The sequence below is a fragment of the Mytilus galloprovincialis genome, chromosome 6, assembly GCF_965363235.1.
Source record: "Mytilus galloprovincialis chromosome 6, xbMytGall1.hap1.1, whole genome shotgun sequence".
In the NCBI taxonomy this organism is placed as follows: Eukaryota; Metazoa; Mollusca; class Bivalvia; order Mytilida; family Mytilidae; genus Mytilus; species Mytilus galloprovincialis.
In genome coordinates, this window is record NC_134843.1 from 56,228,372 (window position 1) to 56,251,469 (window position 23,098).

General features: G+C 32.0%; 1 protein-coding gene and 1 long non-coding RNA gene across 6 annotated transcripts in view; both read left to right on the top strand.

Moving 5' to 3' along the window:
- Positions 1-1,786: 1,786 nt before the first annotated feature.
- On the top strand, positions 1,787-7,551 carry LOC143079926 (uncharacterized). The gene is made up of 3 exons (XR_012979546.1): positions 1,787-2,153; positions 5,992-6,079; positions 6,774-7,551. It is a non-coding gene; the product is annotated as an uncharacterized LOC143079926 (long non-coding RNA).
- A 1,275-nt stretch (positions 7,552-8,826) lies between these two features.
- LOC143079928 (uncharacterized) overlaps positions 8,827-23,098 on the top strand; it is a 64,912-nt gene continuing 50,640 nt past the window's right edge. For all 5 annotated transcript variants that reach the window (XR_012979550.1, XR_012979548.1, XR_012979549.1 and 2 more), the window contains exon 1: positions 8,827-8,975. The gene's annotated coding sequence lies outside the window, so the exon portion shown is untranslated. The remainder of the gene's footprint in view (positions 8,976-23,098) is intronic.

Consider the following 23,098-nt stretch of genomic DNA (forward strand, 5'->3'; position numbering starts at 1 on the left):
TCAAATAATTAAACTTATAAAATTAATACTTAAAATTTTATTTAGAGTAACCATATGCCGGATGAACAAAAAGTGTGCCATTTCTTGAAAAACATATGGTTTGGTATAACATGAAAACTTCTCTTAGTGTTTTAAACATTTCTCACATAACCCCTCCCCCAAATTCCCACTTCAAGCTCTGGATCCGCGCCTTCCCACAGTGCTTATTACATTATAAAATAAAATGGTATTCATCTTCAATTGTTGAAATAAAGATGAATTGTTAAAAAAAAAAGCATTGACACCAGTTTAAAGTTATCGTTCATAGAAGACAGTTATGATTTATTCTATAATTCTCTTTTTAAAACGTAAAATAATTTTACCTCTTGGAGTTTTTCTATATATTACTTCTGTAATCGGATTTTGAAGAACCCCATGGACACCACATACTCTCAAATGTCTTTCAAGGAATAATGATAGTATGTAAACTCTTGTGTTGTTAGTAAGGAAATGAAATATCAAAAGCATTTGTTTCTCAATTTTAATCTTAAAATAGGGTTCTTTAAATAAAAAAAAAGCTTGCATAGCAATTTCCTTAAAAACTAAATATATATAACAAAGGCAAAGTTCTAAAACACAAAATTTATTTTTTATTTTTCTTTCATAAACTTGAATTTATACCACGCTAAACCGTTAGGTTAACAACCATTGATTAATCAATAAGTAACGATCAAAAGACAATTGTTTATTGGATTAGGTTGATTGAACATGATGATTCGGGAATCTGCAATAAACCGTTGGTCACGTGGCGAGTGGCAGGCGTTGATTAAAAAGTCATTTAACTTCAAAATTACAAAATCTATTGATACCTTACTTTATAGATTTGAGGTATTTAATCATATCCTCTTATATTCATGTTCGCTGTGATCTTAAAACATCGTTTTAGTGTCCTTAATGCAAAAACTTTCTTCTTAGTGCACTAAGAAGTCTTTTGCGGTATTTCTACACACCGAAATATATGGCCTTATTATTGGTAATATACCATATTAGTGTCACTAATGGCTTAACGTGTTACCAAATTAAAAAGAAGAAATAGACTCAAAACCGCATTTTTAACCTTAGATTTTTTTTCAATCCCAAAATAGAGAAGAGGTCCGGTATACAGACTTATTGAAGGCCGTACTTTAACCTATAATGGTTTACTTTTTAAATTGTTATTTGTATGGAGAGTTGTCTCATTGGCACTCACACCACATCTTCCTATATCTAATTATTAAAAAGTCCAGATGAGAAGTTTAACTTGCTTTTCTATTCCCGGCACTTTTAACTGTTTCTTGACGCATGCAAAAAAAAAATGCAGTACCTGGTTACAGTTGCGCATTGACAAATTATAATCTTTCGATTAAATGATCTTAAATCTATATGGTCTTAATTTTAAAAGTTATAAAATCTAAATGTGAAGTGATCTAAAATGTTCAATATTAATGAGTATTTTCGCTGTGAAATGAATCTAAGGTCGTCTAAAAGTATATACATGTGTATTTGACCCGACTACTGACTACATAGTAAACTATATGTACCTGGTCTGAGCGGGACTCGGGATTGTCGAGGCGTATTTTTTGTAAACGTGACACATGAAAGTAAAATTATGAGGGAGGGTAGGAGGGGTACTGATCCCGAAATCCCGAGCTTAAAAACACGAAATCCCGAAATCCCGGGCTTAAAAAAACGAAATCCAGAGGTCCCGAAATTCGAAAAAAGAATTATCGTATCCCGAAAGGATCAATCCCGAAACCCAGAGCTTAAAAACACCCGATCCCGCAGTCCCGATAAAGGTCCTATCCTCCCTCAAATTATTGTGCCGTGAAAACGCGAAATGAAGTTTAGCGGGACATGGGAAATTACAAAAATAGCAGAATTGTTCACTTACATAGTGTAAGCGGGATGGCATCATGCGAGAATCTAAAAAAATAAGTAGTAACTAAGCGGGATCCGTGAACAAAACCCCCAATGAGACCCCCATTAGTTGTGGCTTATTTTGGTCTTTTTAGTTAGTTTCTTTCCCCTCCATTACTTGACCGTTTTTGTAAAACAACAGCACTCGAGGTCTGACAGTATTTTACCAAGAAATGCACAAACTATTCAAAAAGAAGGCCTAGAAAATTTAAATATTGGTATGCACACATACTCCCCTCTCAGCACAGACAATTACATTTTTGTAAAGGCGCCAAACTCGTTTCTAATATTTATAATAGAACCGAAAAGAAAATGGAAATGGAAATGGGGAATGTATCAAAGAGATAACAACATGACCAAAGAGCAGATAACAGCCATAGGTCACCAATGGGTCTTCATTGCAACGAGAAAATCCCGGAACCTGAGACTGGGGTGGATCTAGTCATATAAAGGAGTGGTTCCTCACCCAGCACAATTTTTTTTTTGGGGGGGGGGGGGGGGGGGTGTCCAACTTCATGTCCCCATTCAAATGCATTGATCGTCCAATAAAGAAAGGAGGTTCCAACATGTCCAACCCTCAGCCCCCCCCCCCCTGGATCCGTGCCTGTGAGGCATGCTTTAGCTTGCCATTAAACAAAAATGTATACTAGTTGAGTGATAATGGACGTCATACTAAACTCTTCAATATAAAAAAAAGAAACTAAAATAAAAATCATACAAAGGTCACAAAGGCCATAACTTCTGGCTCCTGGATTAGGAAAAGTGCAAAATCCAGTGAGGATAAAAGCCTTTACTGTAAATTCCTGAAATTACAATTATATAAATCATCTCACATCTTTGTGCATTTCTTGAAATTGGTCATATTAATAAATGCATGCAATATTTTAAGAAAATTTCAATATATAGGCTTTTAAAAGTCAATACTCGCACAATTAACACATGTGGTTCTCAAAACTCAGAGGTGTCTATGCTATTTATGACAACATTTTAATCAAGTATAAATTTACAAAATTTGTTTAGAACTATATGATTTTTAGGTTTTTAAGCATAGATATAGTAGGTCAGGATCTGCGAACTCTCACTGACTGACTGAGCACATGAATTCAACACTAGTTTTTTGGTGATGTTGGTGTTGCTTAGTGTTTTGTTTTGTTTTTCTTTTCTGCATCTTATGTTTTGCCTTGGCATTGTCAGTTTCTCTTTCATTGCCTTTGTTTTTTTTTGTTATGTTAAATAACAAGTCACAAGAGAGAAAAAACAATAAAAATATGTGAAAAAATGGCTGAGTTCAGTATATATTAAGGAAAGAGATAACAAATAGCTAAATAAGAAAAAAGAAAATTCCTTTTCTACAGTCAATTGTCTGATAATCTAGAAGATAGCCTGATTTGGTCTAATTCTCCTGAATTCTAACAGGTACTTTATTCCAACTTTTTTAATTCAAACAAACCATGTCTTAGATAGTCTTGGAATTAGAATACATTAATCATAAAATTTTCATAATACTTTGGTGAATTATCTATTGATATAATCATGATAATTAAGCTCCTTTTTAATTTTTAGGGATTTAAAATTTTTGATTTAAAGTTAGGGATTTTATTCATAAAAAGGGGGATTTTTCCAGTACGTATACTATTAATAATGCTTTGAGCAATTTTCATGAAACTTGGTGAATTATTTTTGTATATAACATAAACATGATAATTTTCCTTTTAATTTAAAAAAAAATCTGATTTATGTCATTGTACTATCATGACTTGGGATTAGGATAGTCTCAAGAATGCTTTCACAAATTTTTATGAAACTTTGGTGAATTGTTTTTATATCTTGACAAACTCCCTTTTTAGCTCACCTGACCTGAAAGGTCAAGTGAGCTTTTCTCATCACTTGGCGTCCGTCGTCCGTAAACTTTTACAAAAATCTTCACCTCTGAAACTACAGGGCCAAATTCTACCAAACTTGGCCACAATCATCCTTGGGATATCTAGATTAAAAAATGTGTGGCGTGACCCGTCAAACCAACCAAGATGGCCGCCATGGCTAAAAATAGAACATAGGGGTAAAATGCAGTTTTTGGCCTATAACTCAAAAACCAAAGCATTTAGAGCAAATCTGACATGGGGTAAAATTGTTTATCAGGTGAAGATCTATCTGCCCTGAAATTTTCAGACGAATCAGACAACCTGTTGTTGGGTTGCTGCCCCTGAAATGGTTATTTTAAGGAAATTTTGCAGTTTTTGGTTATTATCTTGAATACTATTATAGATAGAGATAAACTGTAAACAGCAATAATGTTCAACAGAGTAAGACCTACAAATAAGTCAACAAGACCAAAATTGCCAGTCGACCCCTTAAGGAGTTATTGTCCTTTATAGTCAATTTTTAACAACTTTTCATCATTTTTTGTAACTTTTCTAAAAATCTTCTTCTCTAAAACTACTTTGCCAAATTTAATCAAACTTGGCGACAATTATCATTGTGGTTTATAGTTTAAAAAATGTGTCCGATGACCCAGCCTACCAAACAAAATGGCCAACATGGCTAAAATTAGAACATAGTGGTAAAATGCAGTTTTTGCTTTATATCTTTGAAACCAAGACATTATGGGCAAATCTTTCAAGATTTTAACGTCCATCAGAATAAGATATATCCCCTCACAAATTTTCAGTTGAATCGGACAACCTGTTGTTGGGTTGCTGCCAACTGTAAACTGTAAACAGCAATAATGTTCAACAAAGTAAGATCTACAAATAAGTCAGCATGATCAAAATTGTTAGAGGACCCCCTAAGGAGTTATTGCCCTTTAGAGTCAATATTAAACAACTTTTCCTCATTTTTGTAACTTGTATAAAAATCTTTTCTAGAACTACTTGGCCAAATTTAACCAAACTTGGCCACAATCATAATACTAGGGTATCTATTTTTAAAAAGAGTGTCTAATGACCCCGCCTACCAACAAAGATGGCCGACATCAGTAAACACATTAACAGGTGAGCGACACAGGCTCTTGAGAGCCTCTAGTTATTATTATGACCCAAAGTGGAGGGGGCAAAATGTTTAACACTTGTCAGATCGTTTGTCCGTCTGTCCCAAAGTTGTTTTTTGTTCTCTTACAGTACTTTAGTTTGCCTCAACCAAATTCAATTAAACTTTTACAAAAGCTTGTTATCACAATTCTCAGATCAAGTTTGAATTTTGGTGATGTCAGTGTTACTGTACTAGAGTATCAGAGTTATGCCCCTTTAGAAATGGGGAAAATATGCTGAATTTTTGGTTTCCTGTTCTCTAAAATTTAGTTTGTCTCAACCAAATGTTATGAAATCAATACACAATGCTTATCATCACAAAATACAGATTAAGTTTGAATTTTGGTAGTGTCTCTTTTACTAAATTCTATAGTTATGTTCTTTAAAAATGGAAAAAATTGTTTCGGCCTTCTAACTTAAGTTTTCCTCAACCAAATTTTATTAAACTTTAAAAAAATACTTTTTATCATAATTTTAATCAGATCAATTTCAAATTTTGGTAGTAAAACTTTTACCGTTCTTCAGTTATGTTCCTTTAAAACTTTGAATAATATGCAAGCTGGAGTATCATTCCCTATTTATCATGTATATTTTTTATAAGATGCAGAGTTAAGGAACTTTAGTTGTTGCAAAGTTATTTTAAAATTGTCCATTTTCAAAAACTTTGAAAGGTTTTTAGAAATTTATGTATTTGTTAAAAAAATCGCAGCCTTAAACTTATAGTCACTTGAGATATATATCTATAAATGGAGCCAAATTATATACATGTTTTATGTCAATAAATACCACTGTTTGTGCATGTTTTTTTTTTTTTTTGGAGGGCAGGGGTCTTATTTGCACAGTGCTCATAGTTTTTTAGTCGATCATTAAAATTCATTTAAAGCTTAAAGACCAGCTATAAGGGCAAGAAGCTTATCAAGCACTCACGGTTTAGATTTTTATTAAACACACATTAATATACATAATGTACATTAAACAGAAAAAAATATTGATGCAAGATGTCATTCAACTTTTACTCTTTTATGTATAGGACAAGAACTATAGAAGATACAGAGAAATTATATACAGCAGAAATGATAGGCAATGTAAAATTTGCAGAAGCCAACTAAACCTAAATGGTAAGGCACCTTTTAATATAAAAAAGTTATTGAACTTGAAAGATGATTACTAGTATCATGATTACTATAAAAATTAAAAGATGTGGTATATTAAATATGAAAACTATCATGGCTTTGAGAAAGCAATTGTAGGCCTGTTACGACCTTCAATAATGAGAAAATCCATACCCTATACTATAGTCAAAGTAGGCAGCTATAAATGACCTAAAGATGAAACATTGAAACAATCCAAACTGTTAAACTTATCATGGTAATTGCCTAGTTTATTACAAAATAAATTACAAAAAATAAATATGACTGGTATGAAACAACAACAACAACAACCACTAAATTTTAGTGTCAGACTAAACTGACAAAAGCTACAGGCTCTGAACTTTGGACAGGCACAATAGGAATATGGCAAGGTTATATAAAAATAAGATGTGGTATGATTGCCAATAAGACAACTCTCCACCAGACAACCAATGATGTAAATTTCCTGCAAACACGGACTTGACTTCTGTAAATCAACTAATTTTTCGTGAATACTTTATTTGGCATTTTATACTTTCTAGTCTACATCACAGTTATTTATTTTTCTCGAGTTCAAGTTTACTTAATGTATTTTAATAAGGAAAGATACACATGAAAAACATTTATTGCTGTTTCTCTCTCCATTTATAACATTTTATTTGTTTATTTTGTGTATTTATAGGTAATCAGACATCTTGGTTTTCATGATCAATAGGTCATTACTGAAGAGGAAACTTAAAGTTGAAATTTATTTACATAGTGCATAATTGGATTAATTTGAAATGGAATGTGTGCTTTCCTGCAAAAAAGAAATAGGAAATTTCAACATTATCACATGATAATGACCATAAACAAAATGGAGTTCTATCATAGATACACAAAAACACTATTGCATAAAAGCAACAACATATCTTAATCAAAAGAAAGGAGAATGCTGAACAAATACTATTTTGTTGTTGAAAAAAGGAACACCAGTTTTATCCACTCATTTACATCGCTCCCTCATATCAAATATACAGAAGAAGATCATTGAAGAACAATTTGCAAAAATGATTTCTCTTAGAATTGAAGGGAATTGTTTAGTGAATGGAATAATGTATTCACTGAATTCTTACGTAGTGGATTGAATAACTGTATACAAGCTGAAACAGAAGAAATTCTAATTTAAAATAACACGAAAAGTGTTTATTTTATTATTTAATCTGCAAATATATAAACAAATTCTTTAGAACACCACAAATGGTATGACATTCAAATTGGTTGCTTATTAATGTATCGCATTGAAACAATTACAAAGAAAATAGAAGCATTTGCTCCAAAAAAAAATATAAATCAAAGTTAAATTTATATAAAAAGTATAAACAATACCTAGATCTAAACAGTCAGACTGTATTATTTTCAATGTCATTAAAATAATGAGTCAAACATTTATTAAAGTTTTAAATATCATTTGCATCAATTATACAGTCTTGTTATAATTAGATTCATACTGTTTGTATACATGGTGTAGTGAAGAAATGTTTAACAAGTAAAAATAAGGGAAAACATTTCCTTAAGGGAAATTTGATGTTTAGAAATTTCCTTAGAGGAAATTTGAAGAACAATGATTTCCCTAGAGGAAATTTGTTGTCTTGAATTTTCCTCCAAGGAAAAGTGTTTGTCAAAAATTTCCTCACAGGAAAAAGTATTTCCTCCAAGGAAAATTTGAAGCTACAAATTTCCTCACAGGAAAAAGTATTTCCTCCAAGGAAAATTTGAAGCTGCAAATTTCCTCAAAGGAAAAAGAATTTCCTCTAAGGAAAAAGAATTTCCTCTAAGGAAATAGAATTTCCTCAAAGGAAATAATTATGCAGCAAATTCCCTAAGGGAAATCTTTTTCCCTTGAGGAAAAAACAATTTCCCTTGAGGAAAAATCTTTTTCCTTCAGGGAAATTTGATTTCCCTTGAGGAAAAGTACTTTTCCTCTGAGGAAATTGTTGAAAAAAGGGGCATAACTTTTTCAACAGTGGTGCAAGATCCAAAAATTTTTAGGACAAATATCAGAGAACCAATACCAACCAAGTTATCAACTTTGTTTTGACTTAACTCCAAAAATTAAGGTGACAACTTTTGCACTCAGCGGAATTGCAAACTTGTCCCGGAGACTGTTATATGATAGTTCAATACTCGTGTGTGTAGTATTTTAATTAATGATTTTTTTTTTCAAATCCTAAATTTCAGTGCATGAATTTCTTATGTATTCCTCTCCTCAACTTGTCAGTAAAAAGTCATTATTTCGTTTTTCAAAATTCTTTATTTGTTTGTCGTCTGCACTTGATAAAACTATAGATATAAGCCTTTTACCCACATTATTATTCTCTTGGTATGTATTTCTCTGTCAGTACTTCTATGTTCTGTGTTTGTAAACATTTTGTTTTTCACCATAAAATAAATGTTCTATTAAAAGGTATATTAAATTACTACTGAGTAAAAACAAAACAGAAATCGCATAATCCGATGCAGATTTAATTAGATATTCAATTCGAATTATATTTGTATATGTTATTCTGTAAATAGGACGTAATATAAACTAAAAAATATAAATAAATATTCAAATCGAAATAAACAACACAAGCTATCTTTAGACTTATAGGTCAATTAAATTGTGGACCTTCATAGAAATATACTATATGCAAGGTAAATTTCTTTTTCAAACATATCAGGTAAACAGTAGATAACAGAAACGTTATCTTATACATTACTATTTATTTGTTAAATATAATCTTCAGAACAGGTGAAGGACTTTGTGACTGAGGATTATCAAGACGTAAAAGGTTTTTAGCTGACTTTTGTATGCGACAGCACAGAAGATTGGGATTTGCATACGGAAAAATTACACAACGCTGTGAGTGCAATTATTATTCCTTTTTAGTTCCTGTTTTCAATTTGTAACATTTATACAGGACATATGAGGTGAGCATTGATTAAAAAATAATAAATAAACAGACTATATAATGGCCGTACCAAGCATTATAATCAGCATTGATTTATTCTTAGATTCGATGAATCTCTCTTAGGTATCTTGACCAAGAACTTGAAAAACAATATACTAGCTTGTTCCTCCTTTTCAACAACAATATTTTTTTACATTTTTTACAGAATAATCCACCATCTTCCCAATAACAAGAAGACTTCACATAATAATGTTCGGACCTTTCACCGGATAATTTGGGCCAAGTTTGCTTTTCTCACCACTTTGCGTCCGTCCGTCGTCGTCGTCCTCGTCGTCGTACTCCGTCTTTGTCATCGACGTCCGTCTTCGTCGTCGTCCGTCGTCGTTAACTTTTACAAAAATCTTCTCCTCTGAAACTACTGGGTTGAATTAAACCAAACTTGGCCACAATCATCATTGGGTATCTAGGTTAGAAATTCGTCCAGTGACCCGGCCAATCAACCAAGATGGCCGCCATGGCTAAAAATATAACATAGGGGTAAAATATAGATTTTTGTTTATATCTCTGAAACCAAAGCATTAAGTGCAAATCTATCATGGGTTAAAATTGTTTATCAGGTCAACATCTATCTGCTTCGAAATTTTCAGATGAATCAGAGAATACGTTGTTTGGTTGCCGCCCCTAAATTGGTAATTTTAAGGAAATTTTTTCCGTTTTTGGTCTTGAATATTATAATAGATAGAGGTAAACTGTGAACAGCAATAATGTTATGTTCAGCAATTTTCAATTGACCCCTTTAGGAGTTACAGTCCGTGTAACGTAAAAGTTATCAATACGAACGAAGCCCGAACCATGTACGGACGATAACCGAACGATGTACGTACGCTTCCCGAACGGTGTACGAATGCAAACGAAACGCTGACCGAACGTTGTACGGACGCTGAACGAATGATGTACGAACGAAACCATGTACCATAAACCATACCATAAACGATAACATAAGCGCCCTTTTATCGTATATTCTATGGTTTTGCGTTAATCGTTTCATTTAGCGTATATCGTATCGTTTAGCGTACATCGTTTCGTTTAGCGTATATCGTATCGTTTAGCGTACATCGTTTCTTGGCGTGCATAGTTTCGTTTAGCGTATATGTTTTTTTTTTAAATATAAAACATGAATTGTGTTCTGTTAAATCTTTTTATATAGGTGATAACATGCGTAAAATTCGGATCAATCAACATTTTTTTGAAAATAGCCTAAGGTATCACCCTTTTTTTTCAAATGAACAATTCAAGTTATTTTAGATGGAAGTCGGAATTAATATAATGTTCTTACAAAAATATATTCCGTGTCTTAAGGTTGACTTTTTGTTCAAAAAGATTGTTAAATGTTTTTTATGTATTCTCTTTTAGAGCATGTCTTTTAAAATCGACTGAATAGCAGTTTTATCTATATATGTCGTAATTAAACCATTTAGTTTTGTATTCTAGATTTTTTTATTCATTTTAAAATCAGACGAAAAAAAACAAAATATTCGAGAAATTTCAAACAAAAACAATTACTCATTATGTGCCTCATCAACTCCAAACATAAATCCCTACCAATGTACAAACGATTGTGTATTATTTTACCTATAAATGCCCTTTACTTTAAACAAAAATCAACATAGGCGGATCCCGGGTGGGGGATGGAGGGCCCTGGTCACCCTTTCGTGGGAAAAATTTGATTGATTATATAGGGAAGCATGACTGGAACCCCCCCCCCCCCTTAGGTCAGTCAGCCCCCCCCCCCCCCCTTAGGAAAGTTCTGGATCCGCCACTGATCAACAATTGTCCGGCAAAAAACTAGACCATTTCCTTCTATTCCTGATTTTTCTTATACCATTTTCCTTAATTTTCTTTTACCATTTTCCTCTGTTCTTTATTTTGCCCGTTATATTCTTAGACTATTCTAATTTTGTATTTTTTTTCTTTATTTTCCTGTATTTATACCTTCTTAATTCGGAGCAACCCACCCTAAATATACATATGATACACACGGTCTATAGGTCATCGCTTGTGCCGAAATACACATGTTTGCATAACACAGGATGTCCTTGTTCATATTTATTTTAAGTATTGAATGCTTTTTTGTAACTTCATTGGGGTGTAAAAGTGTTGACCGAAGTACATTTTGTAAGTAGCGCGAAAGCGCTTCATTCTAAAAATGTGCGCACGGTCAACGCTTTTACAACCCTATGAAGTTACAAAAAGAAGCATTCAATACTTATAAATACATTTTTTTAGCTAGGATTATGAAAACACGATTTTTATCAAGTTTTTATTCAATTTACCTGTGCATGCTATTGTGGGACCTCGTGTCATCTTGAGTGATACATTTTATTGTGTAATGAAATTGATTAAGGAATAACGCAAGACTGCAGTGTAGCCAATCAGAATAACGTATTATAATTCAATTCAAATCTTTATTGCTATAACACTACATATTTATAGTATGTGACACAACATATAATGACACATACATCTAATGTTAGTATAACATTGTAAATGTCCTAATGATACATCTAATAGTTGCCACTGGACATTAAACAGCTAACTATAAATTCATCCGTCATATTCTTAGTTTTGTTATAATGTGAAAATCAAACAACATGATGAAACAATAATTATTGCAGATTTTCACTAGGGAAATAATGGGAAATAATTGTAAACAAAACCACTCAATCACATCCCTACGACACAAATTAAAGTCCAGCCTTTTCACATTAAAATACGTTATTTTTATCTATTTCAATCTATTCTGAATAATTCTAACAATTTCAAACCAAACGGTCATTTTTCTTATTTGCCATAAAAAAAAACAATTATTTTCATTTCTTATTTTAAACAGATCGATTGTTTTTCAATGGTCGGTGCCTGTCAGCATTTATAAAACCGTGTTTGCCAGAAAAAAAGCTACATAGAACAGAAAAATAGCAATGTCTTAGAAATACTTCGAGTCCCTACATGTATTTTCTAATTTCTGTTGTAATGTGGTGTAATGCAAAGTGGTAATTCCTGAATACTAATTTGTACCCATCAAGCATCTGGGGTTAATAACAAATCTTTGGACAGTAGCCTCTTTTTCTGTACTCACAAAGTATTTACCTAAATCATGTTTTATTTATGAAAAATGCTCATTGATGGCAAATGTTAAACATTGATCTCTAGGTTTTTTAATTATTTAGTTGTTAGGTTACTTTCTGATCTCGCAAATCTGACATTTTACGGTCATTATCAGTCTTCACGCTGAACTGCTAAATCTACAGGCCCGCAGCTCAATATTTGAAAATTTTTAGTTAGATTCTGTTGGCCTGTAGGTCTGATTTTTACAGGCCCGAGAGCAATTTTACCAGCCTGGGCTGCCTGGGCTGCCACTCGTCGTGAAGACTGCATTATTGTTTGCATCCAATTGCACCAATGCATTCAAAAGATATAAACGCAATACCGTACAAGAGTCGTTATTTTACATAAACTATTAGTATTGTTTTTCTTTAACCAAAACGAAATACGAAACCACTTCTCGCAATTCGCTTTGGAGTTATTGTGCTTGTCTTTGGACAACATATAGCCTTGTTTCAAAAACAAAACGTATAAGAGTAATATATAAAACTGAACTAGAGTGAAGAGTTGGGAAGTAGGAATTCCGAATTTTAATTGAATGTTCTAAATCTTAGTGTATTTCTGATATATGTCACCGTCACCGGCTAATAAAAGCAAAATGGATAAACATTATTTATGTATGTGCCTGTTCCAAGTCAGGAGCCTGTAATTCAGTGGTTGTCGTTTGCTTATGTGTTACATATTTGTTTTTCGTTATTATTTTTTTTACATAAATAAGGCCGTTAGTTTTCTCGTTTGAATTGTTTTACATTGTCTTATCGGGGCCTTTTATAGCTGACTATGCGGTATGGGCTTTGCTCATTGTTGAAGGCCGTACGGTGACCTATAGTTGTTAATGTCTTTGTCATTTTGGTCTTATGTGGATAGTTGTCTCATTGGCAATCATACCATATCTTCTTTTTTTATATAGTAGATCTTTCTAATTTTGAAAACGATATTTCTCTTTGCTTCGTTGATAAAAGGGCACTTACAAAATAGTGAATACTATCCTCACCAAGATGACCATAGCTGCTTGCTGTATTGGGTTATATATTGATAATATTTAAATCTGCATTTGAATAACTGCACCATTTCACTCAACTGCACTGGTATTAAACTGATAACCGTAACTGGAATTACGACTATCCCAATATGGCGACGGCAGATATATGTAAAATCTTTACAGCCATTTTTCTCAAATGTAGCATGTTTTTGTCAATAGTTAGTCAGCTGCTAGGTTTTTCTATACCATTAAATCGTATTTGAATCGTAACGGTGCACTGTAATAGTCTAAGCGCTTTGAAAATTGCCGTTGAAAAATTCTGCCAAGATCTGTTACAGAATAAGTTTGTCAAAGTTGAGAAAAACGCTTGGTACTTTTATATACTTTGTGGAAAGATAGAAAAAACACTATAATTTTCGTCAGAACTCAAAGATTCTTCGATATGTCCCATTGTCTTCTGAATACTTTTTAAGATGAACAATTTAAATTTTTTATACCAAACATTTAACATTTTACTCGGCGTTTATACATAGCATTGAAAGTACAACATCTTATAAACGATAATCATTGATAAAATTAATGTAAATGAGCCACTCTTTATCAGGTTGAGATGGAATATGTTCGTTATTTGATTTAACGAGTTTAACAATCGAAAACCCTGCAATATCGTCTTATGACAAGCACGAAAAATGGCAAAACTAAACTTCCAACAGCGGACAATGATTTCTAATTATACGATATTCTTGCAATGAATGTTTTAAATGCAATGCAGAACTTATCAAGTAAGACATTTCTTATCCCTTTTCAAATATGAAGTCACATGCACGAAAAATTTTGTCTGACAGCATATTTCATCTTGGCCACAACTCCCCCACCCCTACCCTGTAAAAAATTCATGGTATCTCCCTAGTGTTGATTTCGACCTCGAGCTTTAATTGTAACCGCAGAGAAATAGTCAATTGTAAGTCGATGCATGCATGTGCCTCTATCCTCCACCAACACAAAACCACAAGCTGAGTGAGGAGACTTTCTTGCTATAAGACGTCTAGAATTATTTTCAACCTTGTCGTCTTATTTTTAAAATTATGTCATTGATGATCTGATCACTACAACGCTTTAACAAAATATTCGTTCTCGTGAAAACTAAGATTTGTTTAACTTTCAAATTTTATCGTGGTCTCTTCTCATAATATAGCGGCTATTTGTATGTTGGCTTTACAGCTAATTCCCTTATGCATGTAAAGCGAAACTTTGGTTAGCTTGCTTGCTTAGTTTGTATATTTTACAATTGTAATTGGGATAATGTTTAATCAAATTTAAATATAATATATACAAATTAAAATATGCCTCTATATTGTTTGAAGATGTCAATGTTATTTACAAAGCTTGAATCCATGTTTATACAAACTAATCAAGGAAGCCTATCAAAGCTTTACTCTACAAGCATTAGGAAATTAGCTGTAAAGTCGACAAGATAACAGGTTAATGTATTCAAGTGAATTTAAGATCGGTTGCAATTACAATGGTTCAATCAATCTTATCTTTGATGTGCCATATTGGCATCCCTATAAAATAAGACAGTCCATGCGTGACCCATGGCATTAAATATGCATGTCAGTGGATATTTTCTTTGTGAAGCTAGCCGTGACTAATAAGTAAGTAAGTAAGTAAGTAAGTAAGTAAATTATTTATTATAGTGACATGTGTTTTTCACAAAATATTATATAATACAGTGAGATATAAAAACAATAATTAGAACACCCGACCCTTTGGGTCTATAAGTCACTTAAAACATGAATTACAATGGTACGACGAACAAAAATAAATAAATGTTATCGAAAATTTTCATCAAACATTTTTTTTCTCTTACTAATAACATATATTATTAACGTGTCTGAAATATTTTGAAAAGTGAAATTAAACTCTTAAACAGATCATTTATGAACGTCGTTTGTGTGAATTCACTTTTCGGGATTCGAGGAAAAAAACATTTAGCAAACACTGTTGAGGAACACAAATAAAAAAATAAGTCTGTATCATAAACTTAATTTGTTAATATTTGCAACTCTTAAAACCAGCTGATATTTTTTTTTTATTTCTTCATGTTAAATAAACCAAGGAGGTTATATTAGAATATAACCTCCTTGAATAAACTAACAAATAGGGATACATGTATACACGACTTCCCAAATTTAATCTAAAATTCAACTACGTTACCCAACACTTTTAATATTGAAACAATACAAGATATAAATATATATATTTTTTTTTATCAAATTTGAATACTAGGAGCTATCTGAAGTCTGTTCATAGGATCTCAGTCTTAATATAGGCGTGGCAATCCATCACTTTTATCCAATCAACTGTCCTTAATAATAAAGAATGACGTGCAATTGTGTCTGTGTTAAGTCAGATAAATATAATAATTCATATTTCTGGACGTACATATGTCAGAGTTTAGGCTATTTCATTCGATAGTAGTAGATGAAAAAAAAGGATTTTCTGATATTCTATCTATAACTGAAAAATTGGCATTAAATCGTAGAGGCAGTCCCACTTCATGTGAAGAATAGAACGTATTCAGCTTTTTAGATTTTCTTCTGTCCACTAGCAAATGTCTGCCTGTACCACTGAAAATATATATAACTTCCGGACTAGCGAACACAGGCAACCCAGTTACTAATCTTCCTGCTTCCAACTGAACGACATGTTCCAAATTGTTGGAATCTTGATCTGTTTTAATATCATCTGGAGAAGGATTACAGGAGAATAGCATAGTAATAGTCTTGTTCCGATTAAAATCATTAAACCAAATGAATCCTTAGACCATACTAAATCGCTATTTAAGACATTCGCTAATTTGTTAGGACTAGTACTTGAATAAGAAAAGGATTTTTCATCAGCACACAATCGAGTTAGACTTATCAAATTACCAGCTTGGTCATATACATGAATAAGGAATAGTAGGGAACCTAATACAGAGCCTTGTGGAACTCCTGCATTAGTATTCTCAAAAGGCAAATATGAACTTGAAACAGAAACGCATTTTGTATATTTGAAATACAGTGTATAACTAATTAAGTGATTAAATACGTTTTTAAATACAATTTTTTTTTCAAATACTTTGCCCACTACTGATAATAATGAGATTGGTCTAAAATTGGAAATCAGTGATTTGTACCCGGTTTTGAAAATAAATAAATGCTCAAAGTCAACTCATTTTAAAGAAGTTTTGAAAATAAAATGGTCAAATACATTTTTTTTTTACATAAAGCACAAATAAATTTACATGTTACATTATGAGATCAAAATACCTTAAATACCCCAGCCCAGAGATATCGTGTATATTCGACTGAATATACCATATCGAGAATTTTACATTCATACTTGTTACGTAACAAGATCTGGGCCTAGGTAAAAAAATCCAGCAGGTGGTGTATATTCTAAAGTGTTTATCGCCTTCCATTATACATGCTGACGATGACATTTAGCTTTAGGGCCATTTCGTTTTCGCAAAGACAAACAAAAATTAAATAATTTTATGTATATAAAATATTCTGTTGAAACATGTTTTCATCATTTTTTAAAATAAAAGGTAAACAGGTAAGCATAACGTCTTCGCAATTTCTTGTTCAGATCCATGGACACAGATGTCAGAATGAATAAGAAAACACTAAATTCTTAAACAAATATATTGTAAAATGGACACCAAACACATTTTGATAGAATAGTGTACTGATAAATTTTCTTGTGTATTTTCTATGTTCTGGAAACTTCAACATCCCATCAACAATAATTAAATTAAAGTCCTAAGTTTAATAAAGTAAATATATATTATTTTTAGTATCATTTGCAAGGCTGCATGCCCATTGCATCTATCGTTTTCATATATTTCTTTCCGCCATGCATAAGTTTAATCTTTACTTTTACTTTATTCTATATATATATAATTTGTTTCAGAGATCGATTTATGAACTTATGCTTAAAATAATTAACCGACAATATATGTATATGGTATACGGCATATATACATACATGTAGAATAATAATCCCTTAAATATATTTTAGTTGATTAATTGTAAGTTGTTTTATGTCCAGGGTAAACTATGTCAAACATTTTTATGAAGAAAAGAGTTTCTAATTTGTAGGAAGATTTTATAACATATTTTACACAATGTAATTTAAAGTATTATTATATTTCCTTGTTTCAAAGTAAAAAAAAATAATATTATTTTTTTTCATATTTAAAAAAAAAACGTGGATTTGTTTTGTGATCAATAGAACTTACTGCGACCAATTAAATTGTTTTTATAATGAGGTTTATATTTAGGTCTGTGCCAAATAGGGAAACAATAAACAGGTAAGTTGGTGACCATTTAGACTTCGTTTAAAATTGCGATCTCTTGAAGAAGATGTGATAGAAATGAAATGGAGATCTATGCAAAATAATTTAATATTCAGTGGACTAAGATATCAACCAGATGAGGATACGGAATTAAAAATACGAGATTTCATCAACAAAGAGCTTGGCATATACAACACTTTATCCTTTGGAAATGTCCATCGATTCGGGAAAAAAGACCGAAACGGTATTAGACCTATAGTAGCTCGCTTCACATCCAGACGAGATCTTGAGTATGTCTTGAAATGCGCGTACAGATTGAAAGGTACCGATTACGGGATAAAGGAACAATTTCCCAAAGAAATAGAATTAAAACGCAAAGAGCTTTATCCTATACTAAAACAGGCCAAAAAGGACAATAACAAAGCGGTTCTAGTACGAGATCGATTATATATCAACGGAGAACTCTACAAACCGCAACCAAATATTTCAAACACTCAAGGAAGGGAATTTAGAGATAGCCTTATTGATAGACCAACACACTCTCAGATTCCAGTGAATAGTGGCCCTCCAGTTCCACCAAGGCCCTATAAACGTTCACGAATAAATTCTGACGAGATAGAAAATACTCATTTATAGGACAGGTCAACAAGAGGTGAATTGAAATTTTCATTTTTAAACATATGTGGACTTAAATCAAAATCTTTAGCACCAGAATTCTCAGAACTCGTTATCAACAACGATATATCTATATTTGTAGAAACAAAAACAGATAAATTAGACATTATATCACTCCCTAACGGATATAGTTGTTTTAGTAAACATCGATCAAAGTTTAAAAGAAAGTCAGGTGGCATAGTAATTATTTACAAATCTGAACTTGAAAAATTTCTTACATTTCCAAAAACAAACTCAGAATTTGTGCAGTGGATACAATTTTCGAAAGATCTTTTAAATGACAATGTACTAATGGGCTGTGTCTATATACCACCAGAAGGATCTAAATACTCATCGGTAGATGCTTTTACTGAAATTGAAAACGAATTTCTTCATTTATCTGAACCTAATCTAAAAAACGTCTTAATAGGGGATTTTAACGCTAAGACATCTACATTACCGGATTATGTTATCCCAGATCAACTTTTACTTGAAATTCTAAATACTGATGATACACACACGATGCATTACTTTTCCGATTACAATTGGCTCTTAACAAACAATATTTCCTTGCAAAGATATAGCAAATGTGCATGTAGACCAAATACGTATGGTCACCGACTTCTAGAATTGTGTAAAAAAATGAATATATATATATTGCTAATTCAAGAATATGTAATGACAAAACAGTAGGAAAAATTACTTGTAATGACGTTAGCGTCGTTGATTATCTAATACTTAGTTCTGATCTTTTTCAAATGACAAAGCATTTCGAAGTTGAAGAATTTAATCCTATCCTATCAGATGTCCACTGCAACCTTAAGTTTACTCTGGAATCACAACCATATACTAATATCGACAATGTGAAAACCGTCGAGAAGCAAGTTATAAAATGGAATAATAATAAACAAGATAAATTTGTCAAATTTGTTAAAGAAAAAAAGTCTGAAGGAATACGGGACATAGAAACTATTCTTGATAAATTAATCGATCGAAATGATACTGTACAACAAACCGATATTAATACGGCAATGAATAAAATTTGTGAAATATTTAACAGCTCTTCCATCTCAGTGTTTGGAACAAAATGTAAAAACCAGAAATATGCAAAGCACAATGAAAAACCATGGTATAAAAGAGGATGCAAGAGCAAAAGAAATTTATTTCATCAGGCTAGACAAAGATACGGGAACTTAAAGAGTAAAGAAAATAAAAAGGCTTTTAAAAGAAGCAAGTAAATCTTATAAAAAAGAACTAAATCGGAGTTATAATGATTTCCAAATGAATACCGCAAAAGATCTTAGAAAACTGGCTAAATCTGACCCAAAACGGCTATGGCAAAAATTAAATAGTATAAATACCAACAAATCAAATAAAACTGATGCTGCTAAAATTGAAGACTTATATGAACATTTCAAACGTCTAAGCCAAGATGAAGTCATCGAAGACAACTCAGACATAGATTTATCAAAGGTACCACCAGAGAACATTAACAGAATTTTAAATTCTCCAATCACAGAAGAAGAAATCTTGAATGTCGTCAAAAAACTTAAAAACAATAAGGCTTCCGGATATGATGGTATTGTGAATGAACATATTAAACATACGGTTAAGGAAATGTTGACCATCTATCACAAGTTATTCAACATTGTTTTAAATACCGGGAAGGTACCAGATTCATGGACAATGGGAATTATTCAACCTATCTTCAAGAATAAAGGCAATATATATGATCCTAGTTCGTACAGACCAATAACATTAGTATCATGTATTGGGAAAACTTTCACATCTATCTTAAATGAAAGACTTGGGGAACTGTCAACTGAGGTCAATCTGATTTCCGAGGCTCAAACAGGTTTCAGAAAAGGATATAGTACATTGGATAACATATTTGTATTACATTCATTAATATCAATTTATCAAGCACTTGGAAAAAAACTCTTTTGCACTTTTGTTGATTTTTCGAGAGCCTTTGATACAATCTCTCATACATCTTTATGGATAAAATTACAAAAGGCGAATATTTCTGGGAAAATTTTTAAAGTAATATATAGTATGTATAGTGATGTTAAATCTTGCGTAAGGAATGGGAACGAAGTGTCAGCCGTTTTTAACTGTAACATCGGAGTGAGACAGGGAGAAAACTTATCCCCCTTTTTATTTGCTGTTTATCTAAACGATCTGGAGTCTTTCTTTGACGGAAATGATGTTCAGAACTTGCAAGTTATCGAAAACATTTGCCACAATCATTTGCATATATATATTAAACTTTTCGTTCTTTTGTACGCCGATGACACTATAATTATATCTGAAACAGCCGAATCAATGCAACACGCCTTAAATGTTTTTGAAAGATACTGTGTCCGATGGAAGTTAAATGTTAATTTATCGAAGACAAAGGTTGTTGTGTTTTGCAAACGGAAATCAAGAACATTACCAAAGTTTCAAATATTTAACCAGTCTATTGAAATTCAAGATTCTTATCCATATCTAGGACTAACCTTTAATTACAATGGTTCATTTGCAACAGCGAAGAAACGTCTTAGCGAACAAGCACAGAAAGCTCTTTTTAGTCTCTATACAAAGATACGTAATCTCTCTATACCTGTCGACTTACAATTACAACTGTTTGATGCACTTGTACTTCCAATTCTGACATATGGATGTGAGATATGGGGATTTGGAAATAATTACATGTTGGAAAAAGTCCATTTGCAGTTTTGCCGGAATGTGTTGAAAATTAGATCGTCGACACCAAATTTTATGACATATGGAGAACTTGGTCGTACACCAATAGATACCGTAATAAAATGTAGAATGGTGTGTTTTTGGAACAAACTTCTCACAAATGAAAATAAACTGAGCAGTATACTTTATCAAATTATGTTCAAATTAAAAGATGATCACACTTTCAAATGGATGGATTATATTAAATCGATCCTAGACAATGCCGGACTAAGCTATGTTTGGACTCAGCAATCACCATTAGATATAAATCAACTAAAAATCGTACTGAAAGAAAAACTAAAAGATTCATTCATTCAACAGTGGCATAGTCAAATTGACAACTCATCCAGAGGAGAATTTTTATGGACTTTTTAAAACAATCCTTGGACTAGAAAACTATCTTTTAAAATTAACACCATTCGAACGTAAATATATTTCAAAATTAAGATGCTGCAATTTAAAAATTCCAGTAGAGTTGGGAAGATGGTATAACATTCCAAAAGAAGAGAGGACATGTAATTTGTGTTTAACTGCAATTGGCAATGAATACCATTATTTATTTGAATGTAATTCTTTATTAGTAAAAAATATCAGAAATCAGCATATTCCAGAGTACTATGTGAAATATCCGAGTGAAGCAAAAATGAAAGGACTACTGTCATTGACTAATATTAACGTACTTAAAAACGTATCTTTATTCATTTCAAAGTTAACTAAAATATTATGATATTAAAATATTATAATATAAGGTAAAGTAATTTTCTATATACATGTATTTCATTTCTAAGTTGTTTCATTTATTTCTTTAATTGTATGTGATTGTATTGTGTAATTTACCTCTTGTTTCACATGTCAATGTGACTGAGTGTTTCTAAAATAAAGCATATTGTATTAAACGCGTTCTATTTGAAAAAGAGAAAATCTATTTTATTCTCTTTTTAGTGTGGTTTCAAGTTCGGTAAACAAAAAGATTGTCAACGTTTATTGTAAAAAACATCTTTATTTGAAGAAGCGAGGCGATTCAGTTGCTAAAAATTAGTGAAAATTTATCCAGAATTACACCTGATGTTAACTTTATATTCATGCAGCAACAAAGAATGATGAAACTCATTGAAATTTTTCCTCATCTATTATCATAATGAATTTAAAAATAAATGAGAATGGGGAAATATCCCCGGAATAAAATGACCTTTAGACTGGGGAAATATCCCCAGAAAAAAGACCTTCAGACTGGGGAAATATCCCCACTTTTCTTCAAATATAATTATAAGTTTGAGAAGTATGTGTAAGTAACTGTAATTAACATCATGAATAAAGTGGGGAAATATCCCCAAATTAAATATGACTTTCAATATGGTGATAAAAGAATACGAAATGGGGAAATTTCCCCATTAAATTACAAGTAGTGGGAAAACATCCATACAGAAAGACAACACATACGTGAACACTTAACAATATTGGGGAAATTTCCCCACATGAAAATAATCTTTAAAACAAGCTGTGTAATTGGTCATTTTCTATGTCGAAGAAATAAAAAATATACATGGAATGGGGAAATGTCCCCATTATGTGTATTTATCCATTTCTACAGCATTTTGCAAAGATTTACTTCCGTCTAAAAATGTCAATCTTGAATATAAAAATGACGAACATTTATCAGGTGAAGCTTGGAAAAGCAGTGTGATTCTCAATGCACTTTTCGACTGATTTATTTTTATATTGCAAACAAGTCAAGCTAATGAAAATACTGCTTTAAATTCTTTTTGCAAAGTTAGATAGCGGGCCTTAGATTTGAAGGTCATAATTAACACTAACTAATGTACATGTGCAACACTTTAAATGACTTTGAAACATTCAAATACGAAATAAAAGATGAATCTTGGTGATTCGCACTGTCCAGTGGGAAATAAATATGCATATTCAGGACAAGAACAAGTTAATGTAACATGAAAAATAACTTTACTTTTCACTTGAACCACACGCAGAGTCGGATTTTCAACAAGCTAATTCATAAAGGAGGAGTAAAAGATACCAGAGGGACATTCAAACTCATAAATCGAAAGTAAACTAACGCCATGGCTACAAAAGAAAAGACAAACAATAGTGAGGAAGAAACGTCAAAGAAATTAAAACCTACAAGCAACAGGCATCCCACCAAAAGCTTGGGGTGATCTCGGCAACTCCGAAAGGGAAGAAAATACTGC